This window comes from Dipodomys spectabilis, unplaced genomic scaffold, assembly GCF_019054845.1.
Source record: "Dipodomys spectabilis isolate Male_0828 unplaced genomic scaffold, ASM1905484v1 ptg000363l, whole genome shotgun sequence".
NCBI classification, from domain to species: Eukaryota; Metazoa; Chordata; class Mammalia; order Rodentia; family Heteromyidae; genus Dipodomys; species Dipodomys spectabilis.
Window position 1 is genome coordinate 1226571 of NW_024871040.1, and position 21765 is coordinate 1248335.

Consider the following 21765-nt stretch of genomic DNA (forward strand, 5'->3'; position numbering starts at 1 on the left):
TTTTTTGGATTCTAATTCATTTAATTCTGATTTAATTTTTATTATTTCTTTCCGTCTACTGGATTGGGGTTTATCTTGCTGCTCTTTTTCAAGGAGGTTTAGGTGTGTCATTAAATTGCTAGTTTCAGATCTCTCCATTTTGTTGATGTAGGAGCTCAGAGCTATAAACTTGCCTCTGAGTACTGCCTTTGCTGTGTCCCAGAGGAGCTGGTATTTTGTGTGTTCATTTTTGTTGAATAGCATGAACATTTGAATTTCCTTTCTAATCTCTTCCATGACCCACTCATGATTCAGCAGTGTGTTGTTCAGCCTCCATGTGATACCAGACTTTCTTTGGTGCCTTTTGGTGTTGAGTTCTAATTTTATTCCCTTGTGGTCAGAGAGAATGCAAGGTATAACTTCAATGTTTCTGAATTTAGACAAGTTTGCTTTGTGGCCTAAAATGTGGTCTATTTTAGAAAACGTTCCATGTGCTGATGAGAAAAACGTGTATTCTGATGCTGCTGGGTGAAATGTTCGGTAGATGTCTGTTAAGTCTAGTTGATCTATGCAGCTGTTTAGATCTGCAGTTTCTCTGTTGAGTTTTTGCCGAGTTGATCTATCTAGTGGGGAGAGCGGTGTGTTAAAATCCCCAACAATTAATGTCTTTGGATCTATATGGGATTTGAGGGAAAGTAGTGTTCCTTTGATAAATTTGGGTGCTCCATTGTTTGGCAAATAGATATTTAGAATTGTAATATCCTCCTGAAGGAGAGATCCTTTAATTAGTATGTAGCGACCTTCTTTATCTCTTCTCACAAATTTTAATTTGAAGTCTATTTTATCTGATATTAAGATTGCAACTCCCGCCTGTTTATGGGGGCCGTTTGCTTGGTAGATTTTGTTCCAGCCTTTAACATTGAAAATGTGTTTGTTATTACGGGCAAGATGTGACTCCTGAAGGCAGCAGATAGAAGGGTCTTGTTTTTCAATCCAACTAGACAGTCTATGTCGCTTAATTAGAGAGTTCAGTCCGTTAACGTTAAGAGATAGGACTGAGAGGTATTTGGGAGTTCCTGCCATATTATCCACCTTCTTGGGGGCTGCGAAAACTAGGTTCTTCCTATGGTTCTTGGATTCTCAGTTTGGGTGCAGTTTCTTGGCCTTTGTTGCGGTCTTGTTGGTTTTCTATGTGTAGGACATCTTTAAGAATCTTTTGTAGGGCTGGTTTGGTGGAGATGTATTGTTTCAATTTTTCTTTGCTATGGAAGGTTTTTATTTGGCCTTCAGTTATGAAGGAGAGTTTAGCTGGGTACAGTATTCTTGGTTGATAGTTGTTTGTTTTTAGGGCATGGCATACATCATTCCAGGCTCTTCTTGCTTTGATTGTCTCTGCTGAGAAATCTGAGGTGATTCTAATTGGTTTCCCTTTATAGGTGATTAACCTTTTCTCCTTGACAGCTTTAAGGATCTTTTCCTTGTTCTGAGTTGATCCTGTGTGGATTATAATGTGACGGTGGGATGTCCTATTCTGGTCTGGTCTATTTGGGGTTCTAAAAGCTTCTTGTATCTGAATAGGCCTATCTTTTTGTATGTTTGGGAAGTTCTCTGCTAGGATACTGTTAAACAAATTTCCTAGACCATTAACTTCTGTTTCTAGGTGCTCCTCTACACCCATTATCCTTAGATTAGGCCTTCTGATGGTGTCTTCCAGGTGTTGGATAGATCTATCATACTTCTTGGACTTGTCTTGGATGGTTGTATGTTCTTTCTCTATAATATCTAGGCTGTCTTCAATCCCTGAGATTCGATCTTCTGCATGGTCTAACCTGCTGTCAAGACTCTCTACTTTGTTTTTTATCTCTTTTCCTTCTAATTGGTCAGCTTTGATGGCTTCAAGTTCTTTGTTGAAGCTCTGTTTTAGGTCTTGTATGAATTTCTTTACTTCCTTAATTTGGTGTTCAGTGTTTGTTCTCAAATCACTTAATTGATTGGTTATGGTTTCTTTGGACTCCCATTCCTTCTGTTGGGTTCCATTCAGCATTCCCTTTGTGGTCTCCCTGACTTCCTTCAGCTCTTTGTTAATGGATTCCATGAATGTCTTTAGTGATCTTTGTGTGTTCTCTACCTGGTCTCTCAATTCCTGAATTACTCTTTGATTAGCTTCCTCCCGTTTGTGGGATTCCTGCAGTTCTCTTTCCTCCCGTTCGTGGGATTCCTGCAGTTCTGAGTGTTCTCAGCCTGCTCACGCCATTCCTCTCTTTCTCTTTGAGTATTCTCAAGTTGTTCACGCAAATCCTGTATCAGTTTTTGAGTAGCTTCCTCAAGCTTATGATATTCCTGTATAAACTTTTGGGATGCCTCCTCTCTCTCCCTATCACGCTCATACAGAGTCCTTTGTAAGTTGTCAAACTTCTCATTTATCGTGTTTGCCACCAGTGTTTGTAGAGCTATTTGGGAACTCTCCTCTGGATTGTTCATTATCTGATCTGACCCCTGATTATCAAGATTGGGAATTGATATACCCGGATTTGCCATTTTTCTTGTGTTTTTTCGGCTTACTCTGCCCATTTGAGATGAAAATAGCACCAGTTTTGTGCTAGAACACTATCTTAAGGCAACCATCAACCAACGTTTGCATTTATACAGTCAATAGTCTACAGATACAATCTAGTTCAACAGATACATCTATTCAACATCAAACAACTATATGTTAATGGGATTCGAACCGCAGAGAAGAATTTGGAAAACCAGAAATTTTTATGGTTAGGGAGAGATGTGGGTAAAAATTAGGAATAGATTGGTGTGGGGAGGCACAGGGAGAGTTAACTATGTCCTAATCTCAATGCAGGAAATAGGTTGGGTAGGATGCAAGTAGAGAGGGAGAGAAAAAGAAGAAAGGGAAAGGGAAATGAAAAGAGACCAGAAAAAAAAATTAGAAACGTAAAAATTAATATAGTTATGGAGATTGAAAGACCATCTATTTAGAGAGGAATGTGAATATAATGAGAAAACAGGAGGGAGATAGAGGAGATGTGAAAAACTTAAAAAATGCTTAAAAGATTATATAGGTATAAAGAGGTAGTACTGCTATTAAGGAATTTAAGTCTCAGAGGTTTCGGATTGAGTAATAAATTTGTGGATTAAGTGTGTACACAATGGGGGATAGGGTCTACTAGTTAACTATGGGTTTATCTGAGGATGTGCAGGACAAGAGTTAAGTCACATACAGAAGAACAAAAGAAAGGAAAAGGTGAAAAGGATAAGAAAGGGAGAAAAAAAAGATCAGAAGTTCAGTAGAGCTAGACAAAAAACAAAAAGATAAGAAAGAAAGAAAAAGAGAGAGAAGACAAGAAAAGAAAGGAAAACTTACATTCACGTATTCCTAAAATAAAAATTATAAGAGGGAAAAAAAAGTTACTGGAAAACAATTATTTTTCAAAAAAGGCAAAAATTAAAGATTAATAAAAGTTTTAGAAAAGGAAAAAAAAATTTTTATATATATAAGGTACCAAAAAAAAAAAAAAAAGAAAAAAGAAAAGAAGAAAAAAAAAAGTTCTTTGATTTTTTTTTTTTATTTTTTTGGGAGGGGTGGGAAGAATCCTGTATCTCCCTTTTGTCTGTAACCAGCCTCTTGTTGGAGTCTCTGGTCAGCTTGAGGTCCTGTGGCTTGATTGGTTTCTTAAGTCAGTTTGTTCGAACAGGCAGAAAAATGCTCTGCTTTACCCAAGATTTTGAGATCCCCCTCCCAGGTTAGTTTAATGGGAGGGTGATCTGCTTTGAGAATCACAAAAGAGGGGTGATGAGGCTAGGTTCTGGTAGAGTTGAGGCCTTTCAACAAACAGTAGCTTTTCCCTGGGGCTATTTTGTGAAAAATTCACAGAGCCCACCCTGGAGCCATTCTCAGGGTTTCTGTTTTTCAATTGATTGTGGAGGCTGCTAGAGGGAGGGGCAGCCTCTGGCTCTGGTTACCCAGTGAGGAAAGCCACTCCAATGGCTGGTGCCTGAGCTGGGTGACTTTTCCCTGGATGGAGCTGAGTCTGGCAGGTCACTTTGCCGTTAAGTTCTTGTGACCTGTTATATGACTCGTTTTATTCCAAGGCCTGAGTTGGAGCTAGCAGCTCCTCCGAGCTTTGTCGGTATCCAAGATGGAGATCACCGGTGCTGGGGGGGAGGGGTGGCCTTCCCTCCTCTGCTCCCTGAGAAGGAGTGAGGACGTCGGGGCTTCTACTCACACCGAGCCTTGGATCCTGGGTCGTCTCTGGTCTGCAAACTGCAGGATGAAGATGTCGGCTCCTTGTCGGTTCTTGCTGGTGTTGAGTAGAATCCTCTCGCCCGCTGCGTCTGGCTCCTTCGTCCCGGACTCTCTGTGTGAGCGCTCAGGTATGGCCGCGGCTGCGGTCGCCGCTGCGACCCTGCCGCCGCCGCGGCGGCTGCTGGCAGGCGCTCAGATGTGTCTCCTTGTCTTGGCTTCCCCTCTCTTGTCTAACTCTCTGTCCTGTGATGGCTCACTTGGTGTGATTCTCTGGCTTAGGACTGTTCACTGGAACTCTAAAACTGCTTTCTATGTGAGAGCTTGTTCAGATTCCAGCTTCTCCTCCGCCATCTTCCCGGAACTCCTCTGGTGGTTTATTCTAGATAAGAGCTTCATGGACTTTTCTGCCCAGGCTGGCTTTGAACCAAGATCCTCAGATCTCAGCCTCCTGAGTAGCTAGGATTATAGGTTTGGGCCACAGGCACCCGGCTTGAGTCAGTATTCTTAGTACAAGGAAAAAATACAAGTGGTGTGGAACCAAGCTGTAGAAGACTGCCTTTTAGGCTTCAGAAAAGAGCTGGCTGGTATCTTATGAGTAGAGAGATTTAGGAAAAATTGAACATAAAAGTCCACATGGAATGCTACAAAACACTTTAGCAAAGTTCCAAAAATGATAAGCACATAAACTGCAATAATTACCTTGGTAATAAGGGACATGTTTGGGAGTTCTGTCTTTATTGTTATTGTTGTAAATGTACAATGTCACTTTATTCATTTTTGTTGTTGTTGCTTCCTTTGTGTGTTCTTTCCCCTATGACATATCCCCTGTTGTCACTGTACTCGATTTTGATACCCTGCGTCTTGTATATACATGTTGAATCTGGGGAGGGGAAGGGGAATTACAAAACACTGAAACAAGGACACAGGATGACCCATTGCAAAAAAGATACCCACAGGAAAGTAAATTGGAAATGAACTTTACCACTTTATGCTGCGAAGGGAGGGGAGATAATAATGTGGGGGAGGGAAGGAATAGGGGGACAACAACGAGGTAGGGAAGAGGTAACAATAATCAACAAGTAATGTACTCATTGCCTTACTCATGTAACTGTAACCCCTCTGTACAACATCTTAACAATAAAATAAAATAAAACCAATAAAGGACATGTTTGTTTGGCAAATAAAGTAAAATAACTTATAGACAAATGAAAATAATATACATATATGTCTATATGCATGTATGTACACATCTGTATATTCATATATATGTATACATATGTAGATATTTGTATATATACACATATAAGTAAGATATATGCGTATGTACACTGTGTATACATATACATTTATTTAAAGAGACTTGAATCAGAAATATATTAAGATCATATTAATGCCAATGAAATCCTGAATAAATTATCAAAAAATCCAAATACATATCTCTATAGTATTATAACAACAACCAAGGAACATATGGAAATATCATAGATATTGCATACATATAGAGATTAGTGGAAATAGAAGCAGCAGTAAGATAGCACGCACAACCACTATGTAGAAATTAGAATTCTTTTTTTTTTTTTTTTTGTCGATCGTGGGGCTTGAACTCTGGGACTGGGCGCTGTCCCTCAGCTCTTCAGCTCAAGGCGAGCGCTCTACCACTTGAGCTACAGCGCCACTTTCAGTTTTCTGGTGGTTTATTGGAGATAGGAGTCTCACGGTCTCTCCTGCCCGGGCTGGCTTTGAACTGCAATCCTCAGATCTCAGCCTCCTGAGTAGCTAGGATTACAAGCGTGAGCCACCAGCGCCCGGCGTAGAAATTAGAATTCTTATATATTGGTGCTTGGCACTTAAAATAATATAGTCAGTTGGTTAAACATACTGGCAGTCTTTAAGATATAATAAGTATAGTTGCCTCTATGATCCAGCATTTTGAATCATAATTTTATATACAAAATAAATTTCTACATATGTCCAATGAGACACATGTACAAGAATATACATAGCAAAATCTTTTACATTAGAATCACCCTTTCAGAGATGACCCTGCAATAATGATCCTGATAAAAGAAGCCCAATATAATTACTCGGCAGTGTGAACGTCCAGCAAATAGATGATCATAAACCATAAAGTGGACCCCCATAAGACAAGGAATTGCTTTGAATAACCATTTTTATAGTTAATGTTCAAGATTCTAGAGTATGCCCATGTAATTGTAACCCCTCTGTACAGTATTTTCACAATAAAAACAAACCCAAAACAACAAAAAAAAAAGATCCTAGAGTATGGGTAATATACTCCTGATGTTTTTAAGCCACTTACTTTGAAGTATTCTCTTATGATGGCCCGCCAATGGCTGACAAAAAGTGAAGTAGTTTTGATGTAAATTTCACAAATTCTGATAAAAAGATTCATAATGTTTTATTATTTAAATTTTATTCTCCAAACCTCCAGGTTAAAAATATTTTTAAATGGGAATTGAATTGAGGTTCAACTCTCTATTCAACTATCATAATTAATTTTTTGAATTTTTTTATTATCTTTAAGTAGTTGAACAAAGGAGTTGCCATTCACTGAAACAGTTTATGGATACAGTGCTTCTTCAATGTCACCCCATTCAACATTCTCATCCACCTCTCCCAATCAACACCACTCCTTATGTATATGAATATTATGTTATGTACGGAATTATTATGTTAGGTATGGAATTACATGCCACTGAACAAAGCAGTTTATATATACAATGCACCTGGAACTGTGTTACCACTTCAACATCTTCACCTCTATTTCACACTACTCCTTGCTTTGTATATTTCAATTCTGGGAATTATACAATGGATTCTTGCCTATATTATATCCTTTTCCCCTTCAATTTCCTACCCCTCTCACATTGCACCCCATTGTTCTCTCTTGCAGTATACGTTTACTGGTATTTATTTTATTGGGCTTTGACTTAGACTTTTAAGAGAAGTATAATATTTTCACTCTCCATGTATCTGATACTTCAGATAATTCATTTGTACCTCCTTGCATACCATCCAGTGTGTTGACTTTTACATTTATAGGCACCTTCTATCTACCACAAATGAGGAAAATCATGCAACCTAAGTTTCTCTGGGTCAAGTTTATTTCACTAAACATGATTATTTCTAAGTCTTTCATTTTCCTTAAGAATAGTGCAATATTCTTTCTAATGGATGAACAAAATTCCATTATGTATGTATATACATATGTACATATATATACGTACATACTTGTAAATAGGGATCAACAAAATTATATATATATATATACACACATATATATTCTTTATCCCTTTACAATGAGAGGCATCTGGGCTGATTCCATATGTTGGCTACAGAAAATAGTGCAACAATGAATATGATTGTGCTGCTAGCTTCAGTGTAGCTTGTTTCTGCTCTATTGGATAAATGCCCATAAGTGGAATTGCTGGATTATAGGTAGCTCTCTGTTCAGTTTTGTGAGCAACTCATAACGTTTTCCAATGTGCTTGAACAAGTTTACATTCCCACCCACAGTGTAATAGAGTTGCCTTTGGGCCACATCCCTATCAGAATCTGTGATTGATTGTTTTTTCAAATGTCATTGTAACAGGGGTGAGATGAATCTCAGTGTTGTTTGGGTTTGCATTTCTTTTATGAAGAGAGATGTGTGTATTTTTCATTCTTGCTTCTTCTTCTGAGAAGTTTCTCTTTAAGTGTTTATCCCACAAATTAATTGGGTTCTTGTTTATTTGTGGGTTTATTTTTGTTGGGTTGAATTATTTGGTCTCTAAATATGGGTTAGTTATAAAACCCTTGTTTGATGCTTAGCTAGTAAAAATCTTCTTCCATTCTGTTCTCTTTCTATGTGTCTTCTAAATTTTTTCCTTTGCCATAAAGAAACTCTTCAGTTTCATGCAATTCTATTGATCCAGAAAGAATATTACACCATTCATAAGGAAATGCAAACACTTGCAAAAAACATATTAAGTGAAGACAGACTCAAAGAAATATAGGTTGATTGATTTCCCTCATTTGTTGTATTAGAATGTGCCTAAAATTCTACAAGTAAACACAATTGTATGGTAAAAGAGAAAACATTCACTTGGACATCATAAATTATATAGGATTCTAAGCAATTATACAGTGAGATCAAAGGAAGATGCCCTTTGGAAAGGATCACAAAGACTCAATAGCTATATGAATATTATCATATAAAATAATGTTCATCAAAATGATCTCCAAGAAATGGAAATGAGCGAGTTTTTTTTATTATTTTGCTTTTTCCCCTCTGTCTTCTGTTGATTTTTTTTTTATTTCTGTACCTTTTGTATTATATGTAAGTTTGGAAAGGGCAAGAGAGAACACAGAAATGGTGGGACAAAGGGTGAACAAATGCAGCCGTGCTACTAAATAGACACTCCATTGAAAATGAACTATACATCTTGTGGGGGAGAAAGGTTGGAAGGGAAAAACTGGGAGAACATGAGGGAAGAGGTGACACTGTTCAAAAAGAAGTGTGCTCATTATCTGACTTATGCAATAGCAACCTTTCTGTACATCACCTTTACAAATTAGAAATGGACCTCATTAACAGGACAGAGTAGCTATACTAATATTAGTTAAAATAGGCTTTAAATTAAAAGTGGTATGAAAGTAAAAAGAGACAAAGAAGGACATTAAATATTGATAAAAAAACTCTCTGTCGGGGAATATAACAATTCTAAATATCAATGCCCTGAATCCTAGAGCTCCCAAATTCATAAAAAAATACTCCTTGACCTAAAACCATGTATAGATCCAAACACATTGTTGGTTGCTTGAACACATCATTCTTACCTCTGAATAGGCCATCCAGGTAAAAACTTAGCAAAGAAACTTCAGAGCTAAATAATTGCATTAACAAACTATACCTAACAGATCTAAAGAATATTTCATCTGAAACGTAACAATATATATTCCTCTAAGCAGCCCATGGAATGTTCTCCAAAATAGATCATATCTTAGAAAATCTGTGAAAATTCAAGAATAAAATGAAATTACTCCTTGTATCCTGTCTGACCACAATGGGACCAAATTAGATCTGGACATCAAAAGGCATCACAGAAAATTGTGAAACTCACAGAGACTGAATAATGCATTGCTAAATCATCAGTGAGCCACTGAAGAGATATGGAGGGAAGTTCCAACGTTTATGGAATTCAGTGGAAGTGAACACACAAAATACTACCTTCTTTAGGACACAAAAGCACAGGCAATACTCAGAGGAAAATATATAGCTTTCAGTATGTACATCAACAAATTAGAACAATCTTGAATCAGCACTAATGATGCATCATTAGGTCCTTGAAAAGCAAGAACAAGCCAAACCAAAAACCGGTAGACAGAAATAATACAAATTAGATTGAAGTAATAAACGAATCAGAGTCTCAAAGGAATACAGACAATCACAATTGACTTTTTTCTACTAGTAGCTCACAAATTGGCACAAAGAATGTCTATGTAGCTATTTTCAGATAGACTAAACCAGTTCAAACCAGTGAACAAAACAAATTTCTAGGATTCTAAGAAACGACATTTTGTTTCCTTTTGTATTCAAATGTTTTTTTTTTCTTTCATGCTATTGGTTCTAACATATTTATAAGATGATTTCTTTGTTGCCTTGTATGTCCCTCCCCCATGGTATAACCCCTGCATTCACTGTATTTGATGTTGGTATAATTTGTGTAGGGGAAGGGAAAAAAACAAATCGTGTACATAGGGATACAGGTGGACCCATTGCAACAGTAAGATGTACAAGATGTTATGTTGAAAAACGAACCCTCCCCCACAGTATAACCCCTGCTTTCACTGTATTTGATGTCGGTATAATTTGTGGAGGGGAAGGGGAAAAACAAATCGTTTAAATAGGGATACAGGTGGACCGATTGCAACAATGAGATGTACAAGTCGTTATGTCGAAAACAAACTTTACAACTTTCGTGCAGGGAGCCGGGAGAGGACTGGGTGGGGGGGCGGGGGGATGATGGGAAGGGATGGGAAGGGGAAACAAAGGAGGAGGCTACAATGCTTGATAAGAAATGTACTCATTATCTTGCCCATGGAATTGTAACCCCTCTGTACAGCATTTTCACAATAAAAAATATGGTAGAAGAAAAATTAAAAAATGAATTTACTCTGTTGTTCTTATTAAGGTGATTTATAGAGGGATTACAATTACATGAGTCAGGGAATGAAGTACATTTCCTTTTATGAAATGTCTTCAGTTCCCTCACTTGTTCCCAGTCCCTCCCTCCTGTCCCCACCCATGTGTTAAATAGTTCACTTTCATCAATGTTCAATGAACTCCACTGCTGCAATTTTTCACCCTTTTCCTTAAAGTTCTATGCCCACCCACTACCTTCATTAAGATGTACAATGAATATACCATGCTTAAGGTAAAGAAGACTGAATCATCACAAACTATAAACAGCAACAACAAAAACAACAAAAAGGAGTCTTCTGCTTATTTGTTTGTTTCAGTACGTATATCATGTTATATATATAATTGTTTTATCATAAAGTCAATTCAGGGATGAAGGTGTGATAACTTACAATTTTGCTTTCTATTTAAGTAATGCTTTTTATTTTAACATTAAAGTTGTAAGTAACACAATTCAAGTCCTAGTGAAATTTGAAGGTTCAGATTTAAAGTTAAATTTTCAAAGAGCCTAATTGTTCCATTTTGGAAATCAAAATGAAAAATAGGCATCTTTTATCCTCAAGATTTTCATTATTTCATATGCAAAAAAGTAAAATAACTGTAATATTAATTCAGTGAAATAAGAAATCAAAAACTTGTACAATGCTTCAATTCCATAAATTATGAAATCTATTGATAATAAAACTTGCTTTAAATAGATTACTTAAGACATGAAGCAAGTGATAATTTTCTTTTCTAGGTGTAGTTGATATAGAAATCAAAGCCCAAAGATTCCAGAGTTCTGTTTGCTTGATATGTGTCAATTTACACATACGCTTGGCTCATCTCAATATTATTTGAGAATAACTGAGAACAGTAGTAGAATAAAAAAAAATCATTCAAATGTTTAGTTTTATTTTGTTACTAAACATGTTATTTTATTTCTCTTTATTTTATTTGAAAAATCTAGTAAAATTCTTTAATTCACATAAACAATAATGAGACATAAACAACCCAGCTCCTTAAAAGACAATCAATAAGAAAAAAATGAATCAACAAAGAAAAAAATTGAACCTCATTTTACATGTGGTCTTTGTATAGTGTGGTGCTTTGTAATTGTGGATTATGTGACTATCCCATAAATCTGGGCTCAAATCACAAGGGCTACTGGAAGAAAATTTCAAAATCTAAAACAGCTAATACAGCTGTGCAGTTGTATGTGGGTTTCACTACAGCAGCAGCTGGGCATAAACTGTACAAAGGAAATAATTCTAGTACTTTGCAGGCAAGAATGTGATGGAAAGCATACTTTTATCTTCCTAGATGAAATAGGAAGACACAATTTAAAAGCTTACTAAATGATCAGTCCTTAAATAACAGTGCCTCTTCCCATGGTTTCCCTTATTTGCAATATCTAGTATATGTATGAGTCAAGCGGAAAAGGTCAGATAATGTGATGTCAGGAAAATGAACCCTTAGATATGTATTTTAATTTTTTTTTCTTTCATGCATGTGTTTCTAACGCATTTATATGATTATCTCTTTGTTGCTTTGTATGTCCCTCCCCCACAGTATAACCCCTGCTTTCACTATATTTGATGTCAGTATAACTTGTGGAGGAGATGGGGAAAAACCAGTTGTTTAAGGATACAGGTGGACCTGTTGCAACAATGAGAAGTACAAGTTGTCATGTCCAAAACGAGCTTTACAACGTCGGTGGGGGGGGGGGGAGAAAGGATTGGGGGGAGGGGGGAGGCTGGGAAGGGATGTGAAGGGTAAACCAAAGGAGGAGGCTGCAATGCTTGGTAGGAAATGTACGCATTATCCTGCCCATGTAATTGTAACCCCTCTGTACAGTATGTTCACAAATAAAATTAAATTAAATTAAAAAAAAATAACAGTGCCACTTCTAAGGTACTCTAGATAATTCAAGTCCTTCATCTCTCCACAACCATTACTGCCATTCACAAGGCACAATTCCACTTCTTTTTGATATTTCAAATAGTTTAGGAGTAACATAAACAATAATTCAAGTTGTTGAGAAAACTTAATTTAGAATACGCAAACAAATCAGATTCAACCCCATAGCATAACCTTTAGGGAAAATGAATTAAGGAATATGGCATGTCCTTTGTAACTTAATATTAGATGTTAGGGCAAAATGCCAGAAACAAAATCTAAAGAAGGAAATAGAAGTCTTTGATAAGATATGTTAAAGATTACTTAGGGACAAGTAATTTTACCTACATTTTCTATTATGTGATAGCATATTTTTGTCTGCTAATCAGAGAGACTCAAAAATTTTTTAACTATGATATTAAAAATGCATCGTCGTGAATGAATGAAATCAGGGAGTAGATGGCTCAGGAGCTGGGTGGTCCTAGTAAATACTCTCATTATTTTGGTGTTTTTGTATGTGTGGAATTATGAATGTATTTTACATCAGGGCTTTTTATTAGATTATTAGATTATTGTCTGATACCCAATGAAACGATTCTAACCTGAGTCAGAGGGGTAAATGTGTGTGTGTGTGTTTGTGTGTGTGTGTGTGTGTGTGTACCTGCAAGCATGTATTTAGAAGGAAGAATCTTCGTTCCATCAGGGTATATACTTAATTGTATTAGTTATACTACATTAATGACAGCAGATAAAAGTAATTAACATTTGGGGCCATATGTTTATGTTCATATCATTGCATGAACAAACTAAAAAGTTTTGTTTGGGGTATGAGTCAGCTGTGGAAGGTCAGCTGAAAGTATAAACATTTAGAATCGAGAAGGATATCAATGGCAATCATTTTAGTGTAGATCAATTTTAGACAACACTTACAAAGATATGTAATCATTATATGAAAAAAAATATTTATTTATTTTTCTATAGCTACACAATCTATAAATTTGTAGAAAAACAAATTAAATTATGGAAACATAAAAATAATGTCATTATTTATTGCATGCAGTTTTACACGTTAGTTTCTTCAGGTCAAAATAGCATTTATTTCTACTGTATGGGAAGGAAAACCCTAAATATTACAGTTTGTGCCATATTTCACATTGGGAAGCTTTGTCTATACCAATAAATTTAATTCTTTTGTTTCTGTTTTCCTATTCATAACTCTGTTTCTCATAGTATTTTCTAAGGATTTTTCTTTCTCCCAATTTGGGGCTTGAACATACCTCATACTCTCAGTTTGTTTGCTAACAGTAGTCAGTCTACAATTTGAACCATGCTTCCAGCCCAGAAATTTTTATAGTTAATTGGAGATAGAACCTCATGAACTTTCCTACCAGCCTGAAAACCATTATCCCCCAATTCTCATCCTTTTTAATCATTAGGATTATAGAGATGAGTCACGGACCCCAAGAGTCAATGACTTTTCATGTCTTATAGATTCCACATGTTTGCTAGTAATTGTAATAAACTACCACAGATGTGGTAGTGTTAACACTGTAAATACATTGCCTCTGAGTTTGAGGAACTAGAACTCCAGGATAAGAGTTGGCTTCTTCTGAGTCCCATTTCCTTGGCATATTCAAGGCCTTCTGCTTGTCTTGGAGGAGACTTCAACTTAAATGCTACCTTTGAGATTCTGTTTCCAAATGCAGTCACTTTCTAAGAAACTGGGTTTTTGGTCTTTAGTATGATTTCAGTGGGAAAATATCCAACACATAACATATTACTTAATGGATAAAAGAAAATTTCTAGTAGGAAATTATTTGGTTTGGACATGGAAGTTATGGTTATACTTTTAAAAAATAGTAAAAGAGGTAAAGGTTTTAATAGAGCTTGTAAAACCAGTATGAAGTCTTAGACATGCCGAATTCTTATCCTGGCACACACTTAAATTCCTAGTGGTACTGGGGGATTGAACCCAAAACTCTATTCTTGCCAAACAGCATCTCTACTACTGCCATACCAGCAGATTGTAATTGGATTGTTTATTTTGAGGTAGTATCACTATGCCTGGGCCTCCTTGGACTGCGGTCCTCCTAACACAATGTAAAACATTGTACCCAGCAAATGGTTAAAGTTTCTGAAACTTTTTTTGTCTGAGCTTGCCTGGAACTGAATTCTATAATCTCTGTTTCCCAAGTAGCTAAGATTACAGGTTTGAGCCACTTTGTCCAGTAAAAGTATACAATTTTTAAAAAATCTTGATATTGCCTATATTTGTGCTTAACATATATAGCTAACTTTAATTTTCTTCCTCTTTTGTTTAGTATTCTGAGTTGAAAACATTGGCTTTCTTGATATACATGGCTTTGTTTTGGATGGAATCCCATAACAATCAATAAAATCTCCCAGGGGTGGGGAAGGTGGCTCAGTGGTAGACTGCTTGCCTTGCATGCATGAGGCCCTGGGTTCGATTCTTCAGCACCACATAAGCAAAAAGAGAAAAACCAGAAGTGGTGCTGTGGCTCAAGTGGTAGAGTGCTAACCTTGAGCTGTAGAGCTGAGGGACAGCGCCCGCGCCCAGGCCCAGATTTCAGGCCCCAGGATGGGACCCAAAAAATAAAATTAAAATAAAATAAAAGCTCCCAAAAGTTTATGTCAAACATCATGGAAAAGAAGGCTTCAGGTTGGAAAAAAACAGATACTTAAGTTAAAAATGCAATATATTTATAGTATTAGTTAATGCTTTCTTAAGTATGAGAAGAGAAGGAAGGCAGAAATGTGAAAGATGTCAGTTCTCTGTAGAAATTTGCTCTACCACTCGAGCCACAGCACCACTTCCACCTTTTTCTGCATCTGTGGTGCTAAGGAATTGAACCCAAGGACTCATGCATGTAAAGTAAGCACTCTACAACTGAGCCACCTTTCCAGCCTCCTCAAATCTTTTAACATAGAACTACTCTATGATCTAGTGATACCATTTAAGGGCATCTATTGAAAATATTACAAATCAAACTACATTAGAGCAGTAGAGACACAAGTTAGAATACAGTACAGACTTCACAACCCTCTTCATTGCTACACTACTCACAATAGTCAAGTAGTCAACCTCAAGTAGTCAACCTACAAATAATGCTACAATAGATGAGAGGATACAATAGATAGAGGGAGAGGGAAAGAGAGAGAATATAAATCACATTTTCACATTTCTCTCTATATAATTTCCTTCATATGTATACACACACACTAAAATTTTCCCATCTATCAGAAAGAATAATATATATCATTTAAAGGGACATGAATAGACCTAGAAAAATAAACATGTAAAGTGAAGTAAATCACTCTCCGAGAGGCAAGTGACATATGTTATGTGGAAGTCATATCTGAATGTATATACTAGATTGTAGGCATATAGCACAAGTTAACTAAAGGATGATATATTCAGGGGAAGATTTCAAAGTTGTAACTTATCTGAACAACAAAGAAACAATATAACAAAGGAAACAAAAATCACTGTTATCAACAGTATCTTTTATTAGCCTCAATTTACTATTATTTTTAAACTTCTATTTTTTATATTCAGGCTTAAAGTTGTTAAATATATACATTCTTTACTGGAAAATTTAATTCTTATATTTGCCTTTCAAATTTTAAAGTTCTAATGAGAAAATATCAAATAATGTCTGAGAATTTATTTATATAAGTACATATGCATCCAATGCTTTATTGCATATAAAATAAAAAGAACAACTAAACATATTTAAAGTTTTCAAATCTGATGGCAAGATAAAAATGTATTTGTAGTCATTTGGCAATTTATGCAATAAAACATATTTATATATATAGTATTGTAAAGATACTGTACAAAGGCATTACAGTTACATGAGTAAGGTAATGAGTACATTTTCTATTGAGGATTGTTACTCCTTCCTTTGTTTTTCCCCTACCAACCCTTCCCTCCCCACCTCCCCAACTTCTCCTTCCCCTCCAATAAAATGTATTGAATAATAGTAATCAATTACATGCTTATATAACACAAATAAAAAGTAATTGCTTTAAGGCTGAATGAAATTCAGTGGTTCAATCAGCTTTGGGTCCAGTCTCCAGCAATACATACACGCACACACACACACACACACACACAAACACACCACCACCACCACCAACAACAACAACAACAACTTTAAAATCCTACTAAAGATTCTGTAGAACAAACAAAGATGCAGCATTTATGAAGTACTGTGAAAAAAGTGAACTATCACATTTGAATTATACACAGATATATCTGCACTGTAAAATACAATGATGTCATTAATTATTTTTAGAGAGAAATATCAATGATTTATATATATTCAATAAAGATAACATTCAGCATCAAGCCAGTTAGTGGTCTTTCATAAACTAGTAATAATGTAATTATACATCTGCCTCATTTCTCAGGTAATTTTCTCTTAATTCTTTCTAAACTATTCATGTCCCAAACATAATAAGCTCAGATAAAACATTGAAATACCGCTGTGAATGTGGCTTAGTGGTAGAGGGCTTGCCTGGAATGTGTGAAGCCCCGGGTTCAATTTGTCAGTACCAAATAAACAGAAAAAAAAAAAAAAACGAAATAGCTATCTAAATTTAAGGAAGACTTAAGCATTTATTGGAAATGTAATGATGAAAATGTATTATTTTTAACACAATATTTGTTTATTTATTTATTAAAAAAAGGTGATCTAATTTGAGACTGAATAGTGAGAGACCCAGTCACTGGGGTGTAGGAAGATGTCTTTAGTCTAAAAGATGGTACAAAAGGTTCTGATAGTATGAACAGACTTGGATAAAAAGCATAATATCTTCCTTTAATCAGATGCAACATTTAAAAAATAAGAATTATTTTTAAATAAATAATCAGAATAAGTGATCAAAGAAGAGATTATAAACGGTCTGTTATTGAGGTGCTACCATCAACAGTAGTAATTCTCCAATCTTGTAAAGAACAAAGGCTACTGAAACTTACTTTGATTTATCAGAAGAAAGTACCTGTACTTTATGAACAAGGTATTCTCATATTTATTTTCTGCAATTGCATAATGACATTTTCCCTTTCCATTTAGAATTTATATGTATGAATGTATTATTGTATATGTAGGTGTACATTCATGTACAGTTTTGCTCGAGGAAATTTAGAAATTTCAATATAGTATCTACACCTCATTGTCTGATATCATAACTGAAAAAGATGAATAGAATGGGCTTGATGCTTATATTAGTATCCAGTTACATATGACACAATTTTCAACACAAAACAGTGGAGCTTTTGTGAATGGAAGGACGTTGCTTGTTCTTCATGACACATTTGCATCATAGATAGGGTGCTTAGTATTCTTACACTTGGATATACTTTGTTTTACCATTGTTGATCTCCCATATGCTCCTAGAAAAGTCATATGTTAAAAAATTATCTCCACAATGGGCTGATACTACAATACAAGGACTTATGAGACAGTGATTTCTTGAGTTTGAACTTTAGTAGGATTTTATGTATTCAAATGTTTTTTCTTTCATGCGATTGTTTCTAACACATTTATAAGATTATTTCTTTGTTGCTTTTTATGTCCCTCCTCCACGGTATAACCCCTGCTTTCACTGTATTTGATGTCAGTATAATTTGTGGAGGGGAAGGAAAAAAAAACAAATCGTTTAAATAGGGATACAGGTGGACCCATTACAACAATGAGATGTACAAGTGGTTATGTCGAAAACAAACTTTACAACTTTAGTAAGGGGGAGGAGGATTATTGGGTGGGGACAGAATGGGAAGGTATGGGAAGGGGAAACAAAGGAGGAGGCTACAATGCTTGATAAGAAATGTACACATTATCTTGCCCATGTAATTGTAACCTCTCTGTACAGTATTTTCACAATAAAAAAAGAAATATTTTAGATGACTTGAGAACCTTGCAGATTAATTAGGAAAGGTTCTCCTTTTCATAGAGGAGGAAATGGATACATTAACCACAAAATATATTTTAATGTTAATCATAAATAATTTAAACCTATGATGTTCAAGATTCATAATGGACCCTTAAAAGGAAAAGCAAAAATGTTTGGAATCAACTGAGGAAAGAGTTTTATCACAGTACATATGATATTTGAGTTGGTACTTACTGAATGTGTAGGATTTTGTTTTGTTGATACAGTTTTTAGAAGGAAACAAGAAAAGGGTAATTTAACATTTATTTGTGATGAACTAGAGAAGAATGTGATATTTATCTTTTAGGCTAGGTCAAAGCTTTTTGCAGATATGTTCGAAAAAAACTTCTACTCACAACTTCATATTATTTTCCTGTTAGGATTTTAGGCTTTAAATCATCTCACTCAACACTTAGAAATATTTCTACAAGGACTGCATCGTGTTCTTATTTGAAGAAATTTTTCTATATAGAACAATTATTTTTCTACTTTTCCAAAAATCTGATAATCAAATTGAATGAAATCACTTAGGTTTTCTTCCATTATGTTTGTTTAGTTTTTGTTCTGATGTTTTGTTATTTAGGTTTGGATAAAGAGAGTTACAAACCTTGAGAAATTTTCATTTCAAAAGTTGTGTTTTACGATGATCTGTTGTTTTTCTTCACATTGCAATCTTTAATCTTATTTAAGCAAAAAAGTTTTGAGATTTACCATAATTTATTTATATTAGATAGTCTTACTTAGTGAGAAAAAATTAATGACAATCTTGTTCATTAATTGCTCTAACTTCACATGCTAGAATTTGATGTTTTCCATATATAAAATTATTTGCTAACAGGATTATAATGAAATAGTCTATAAACTAATGGGAGGCACAACAAGTTATTACGACATGTTTAAGACATCAAATTTTCAGTATCCCTTTCATAACTCATGGTCAGGTATTTTTGAATATATAGATTATTTACTGTACAGAATCCAAGAAAATTATCTAAAAATCTCAGAAGAGATGAAAGAAGCAGACGAATGTGAGTTTACACTAGCACTAAGTGAATCTGTTCTGAAAGCAACTTGTTTTTAGACTTTCTGTTTGCCTCTGCAGAGTGATGAAGAGTTGAGGGACTGTACTCAGGGACATTACCAACAATAACAACAACAAAAAACCATTCAAAACATCTCAAAAAGTGTCTGCATTCATTTACATTCCCACCAACAGTGTAATAGAGATCTTTGTCCACACAGTCTTTTCAGCATTTGTTGTTACATCTATTCTTGATGTTGGCCAATCTTACTGGGTATGATGGAATCTCAATATAGTTTTGATCTGCATTTCTTTTATGGTTAGGGCTGTTGAGCATTTTCTTATAGGCTTATTGACTGTATTTGCTTCTCTCCAGAAGCCCCTTTGCCCATTTTCATAATCCCAGTCCTGGGGTTTGAACTCATGGCTGGGTCTCTGTGGCTGAGCTGCTCTGCTCAAGGCTAGCACTCTCCCATATCACCCACAGTGCCACTAATGGCCTTTTCTGCTTATGTGATATTGGAGGAATGAACCCAGGGTTTCATGCATACTAGGCAAGCACTCTACCACTGAGCCACTTTCCCAATCCTATTAATTGGGTTTAAAATTTTTGATTGACATACTTTCTTGAGATCCTTGTACATTCTGGATATTAAGCCACTGTTAAATACATAGTTATTAAAGATCATCTCCAATTCTGTGGACTGCCTTTATTAATTTATCATTTTTATTTATTTATTTAGTGCTAGTCCTAGGGCTTAAACTCAAGGTCGAGGCTTTATTACTTAAGCCAGTTCCTGCTGGCTTTTTTTTCTGATTAGTAACATGGACTTTCCTACTACAGTTGATTTTGAACTGCAATCCTCAGAGCTCAGCCTCCAGATTTGCTAGGATTACAGGTGTCAGCTACTTGTGCTGGCACTTGTCTGCCTGTTTTAGCTTACTGTTTCATTTTCTGTAGTACTTTAACTCTCTGATGATTGGTTTGATATTTAAATAGTACTTCAAGTAAGTGCTTAGAAATATGAATAGCTACATAAAAGCAAAGATTAAAATTCTTCTATCTGGACCTCATTTTGACATAAAGTTGATAGTTATAGACAATATCACATCTAAAAATTTCCCAATTCATACCCTAAAAATTGTCCCCTTAAATTTCCATATTATTTATGTCCACATAAACATATTTACATATTGTTTTTAAATTATTTTATAAGGGAAATCATTCATCTGGATAAAATTTCATGATCAGTGAAGCTATAGTAAAGTTTTTTTTTGTTATCAATGCTTGAAAATTCCTGTCCTCTTGTGGATAACGCTATAGATAATTAGGACATTTAGTGATTACACAAGCTTGTCATGTATGTCTCATTTACTTGATGTTAATTGATGATGTGTGGGGTCTACAAGAAGAATTTACAATACTTAAATATAATTTCTTGTTCAAGCTGTAAGTTAATAACGTTTAAGATTTATACAACAGGGCTGGGAAGGTTGCTCAGTGGTAGAGTGCTTGCCTTGCATGCATGAGGCCCTGGGTTCGATTCCTCAGCACCACATAAGCAAAAAGAAAAAAAGCCGGAAGTGGTGCTGTGGCTCAAGTAGTAGAGCGCTAGCCTTGAGCTGAAGCGCTGAGGGACAGTGTACAGGCCCAGAGTTCAGGCCCCACAACCAGACCAAAAAAAAAAAGATTTATACAACATTTATGTACATTATTTACAGTTTTATGTTCTTTGCTAGGTGGAATAATGCAATGACAAATATTGTGTTCTTAATAATTAAAACATTAGAGGAGTTCCGGGAAGATGGTGGAGGAGAAGCTGGAATCTGAACAAGCTCTTGCATAGAAAACAGTTTCAGAGTTCCAGTGAACAGTCCCAAGCCAGAGAATCACACCAAGCGTGCCATCACAGGACAGAGAGTTAGTCAAGAGAGGGGAAGCCAAGCAGACACATCTGAGCAGCTGCCGCTGCGGCGGCAGGGTCACAGCGGCGACCACCGCCGCGGAGGCATACCTGAGACGCAGTCCGGGACGAAGGAGCCAGACGCAGCGGACGAGCGGATTCTACTCAACACCAGCAAGAACCGACAAGGAGCGGACAACTTCATCCTGCACTTTGCAGACCAGAGACGACCCGAGATCCATGACTCCGCGTGAGTAGAAGCCCCACTTCCTCACTCCTCTGGGAGCAGAGGAGGGAAGGCCACCCCTCCCCCCACCAGCACCGGTGATCTCCATCTTGGATACCGACAAAGCTCGGAGGAGCGGCTAGCTCCAGCTCAGGCCTTGGAATAGAGCTAGTCATTTGGCAGGTCACAGGAACTTGGCGGCGAGGTGACCTCACAGACTCAGTTCCATCCAGGGAGGGGTCGCCCAGCTCAGGCACCAGCCATTGGAGTGGCTCTCCTCGCTGGGTGGCCAGAGCCAGAGGCTGCCCCTCCCTCTAGCAGCCACCACAATCAATTGAAAAA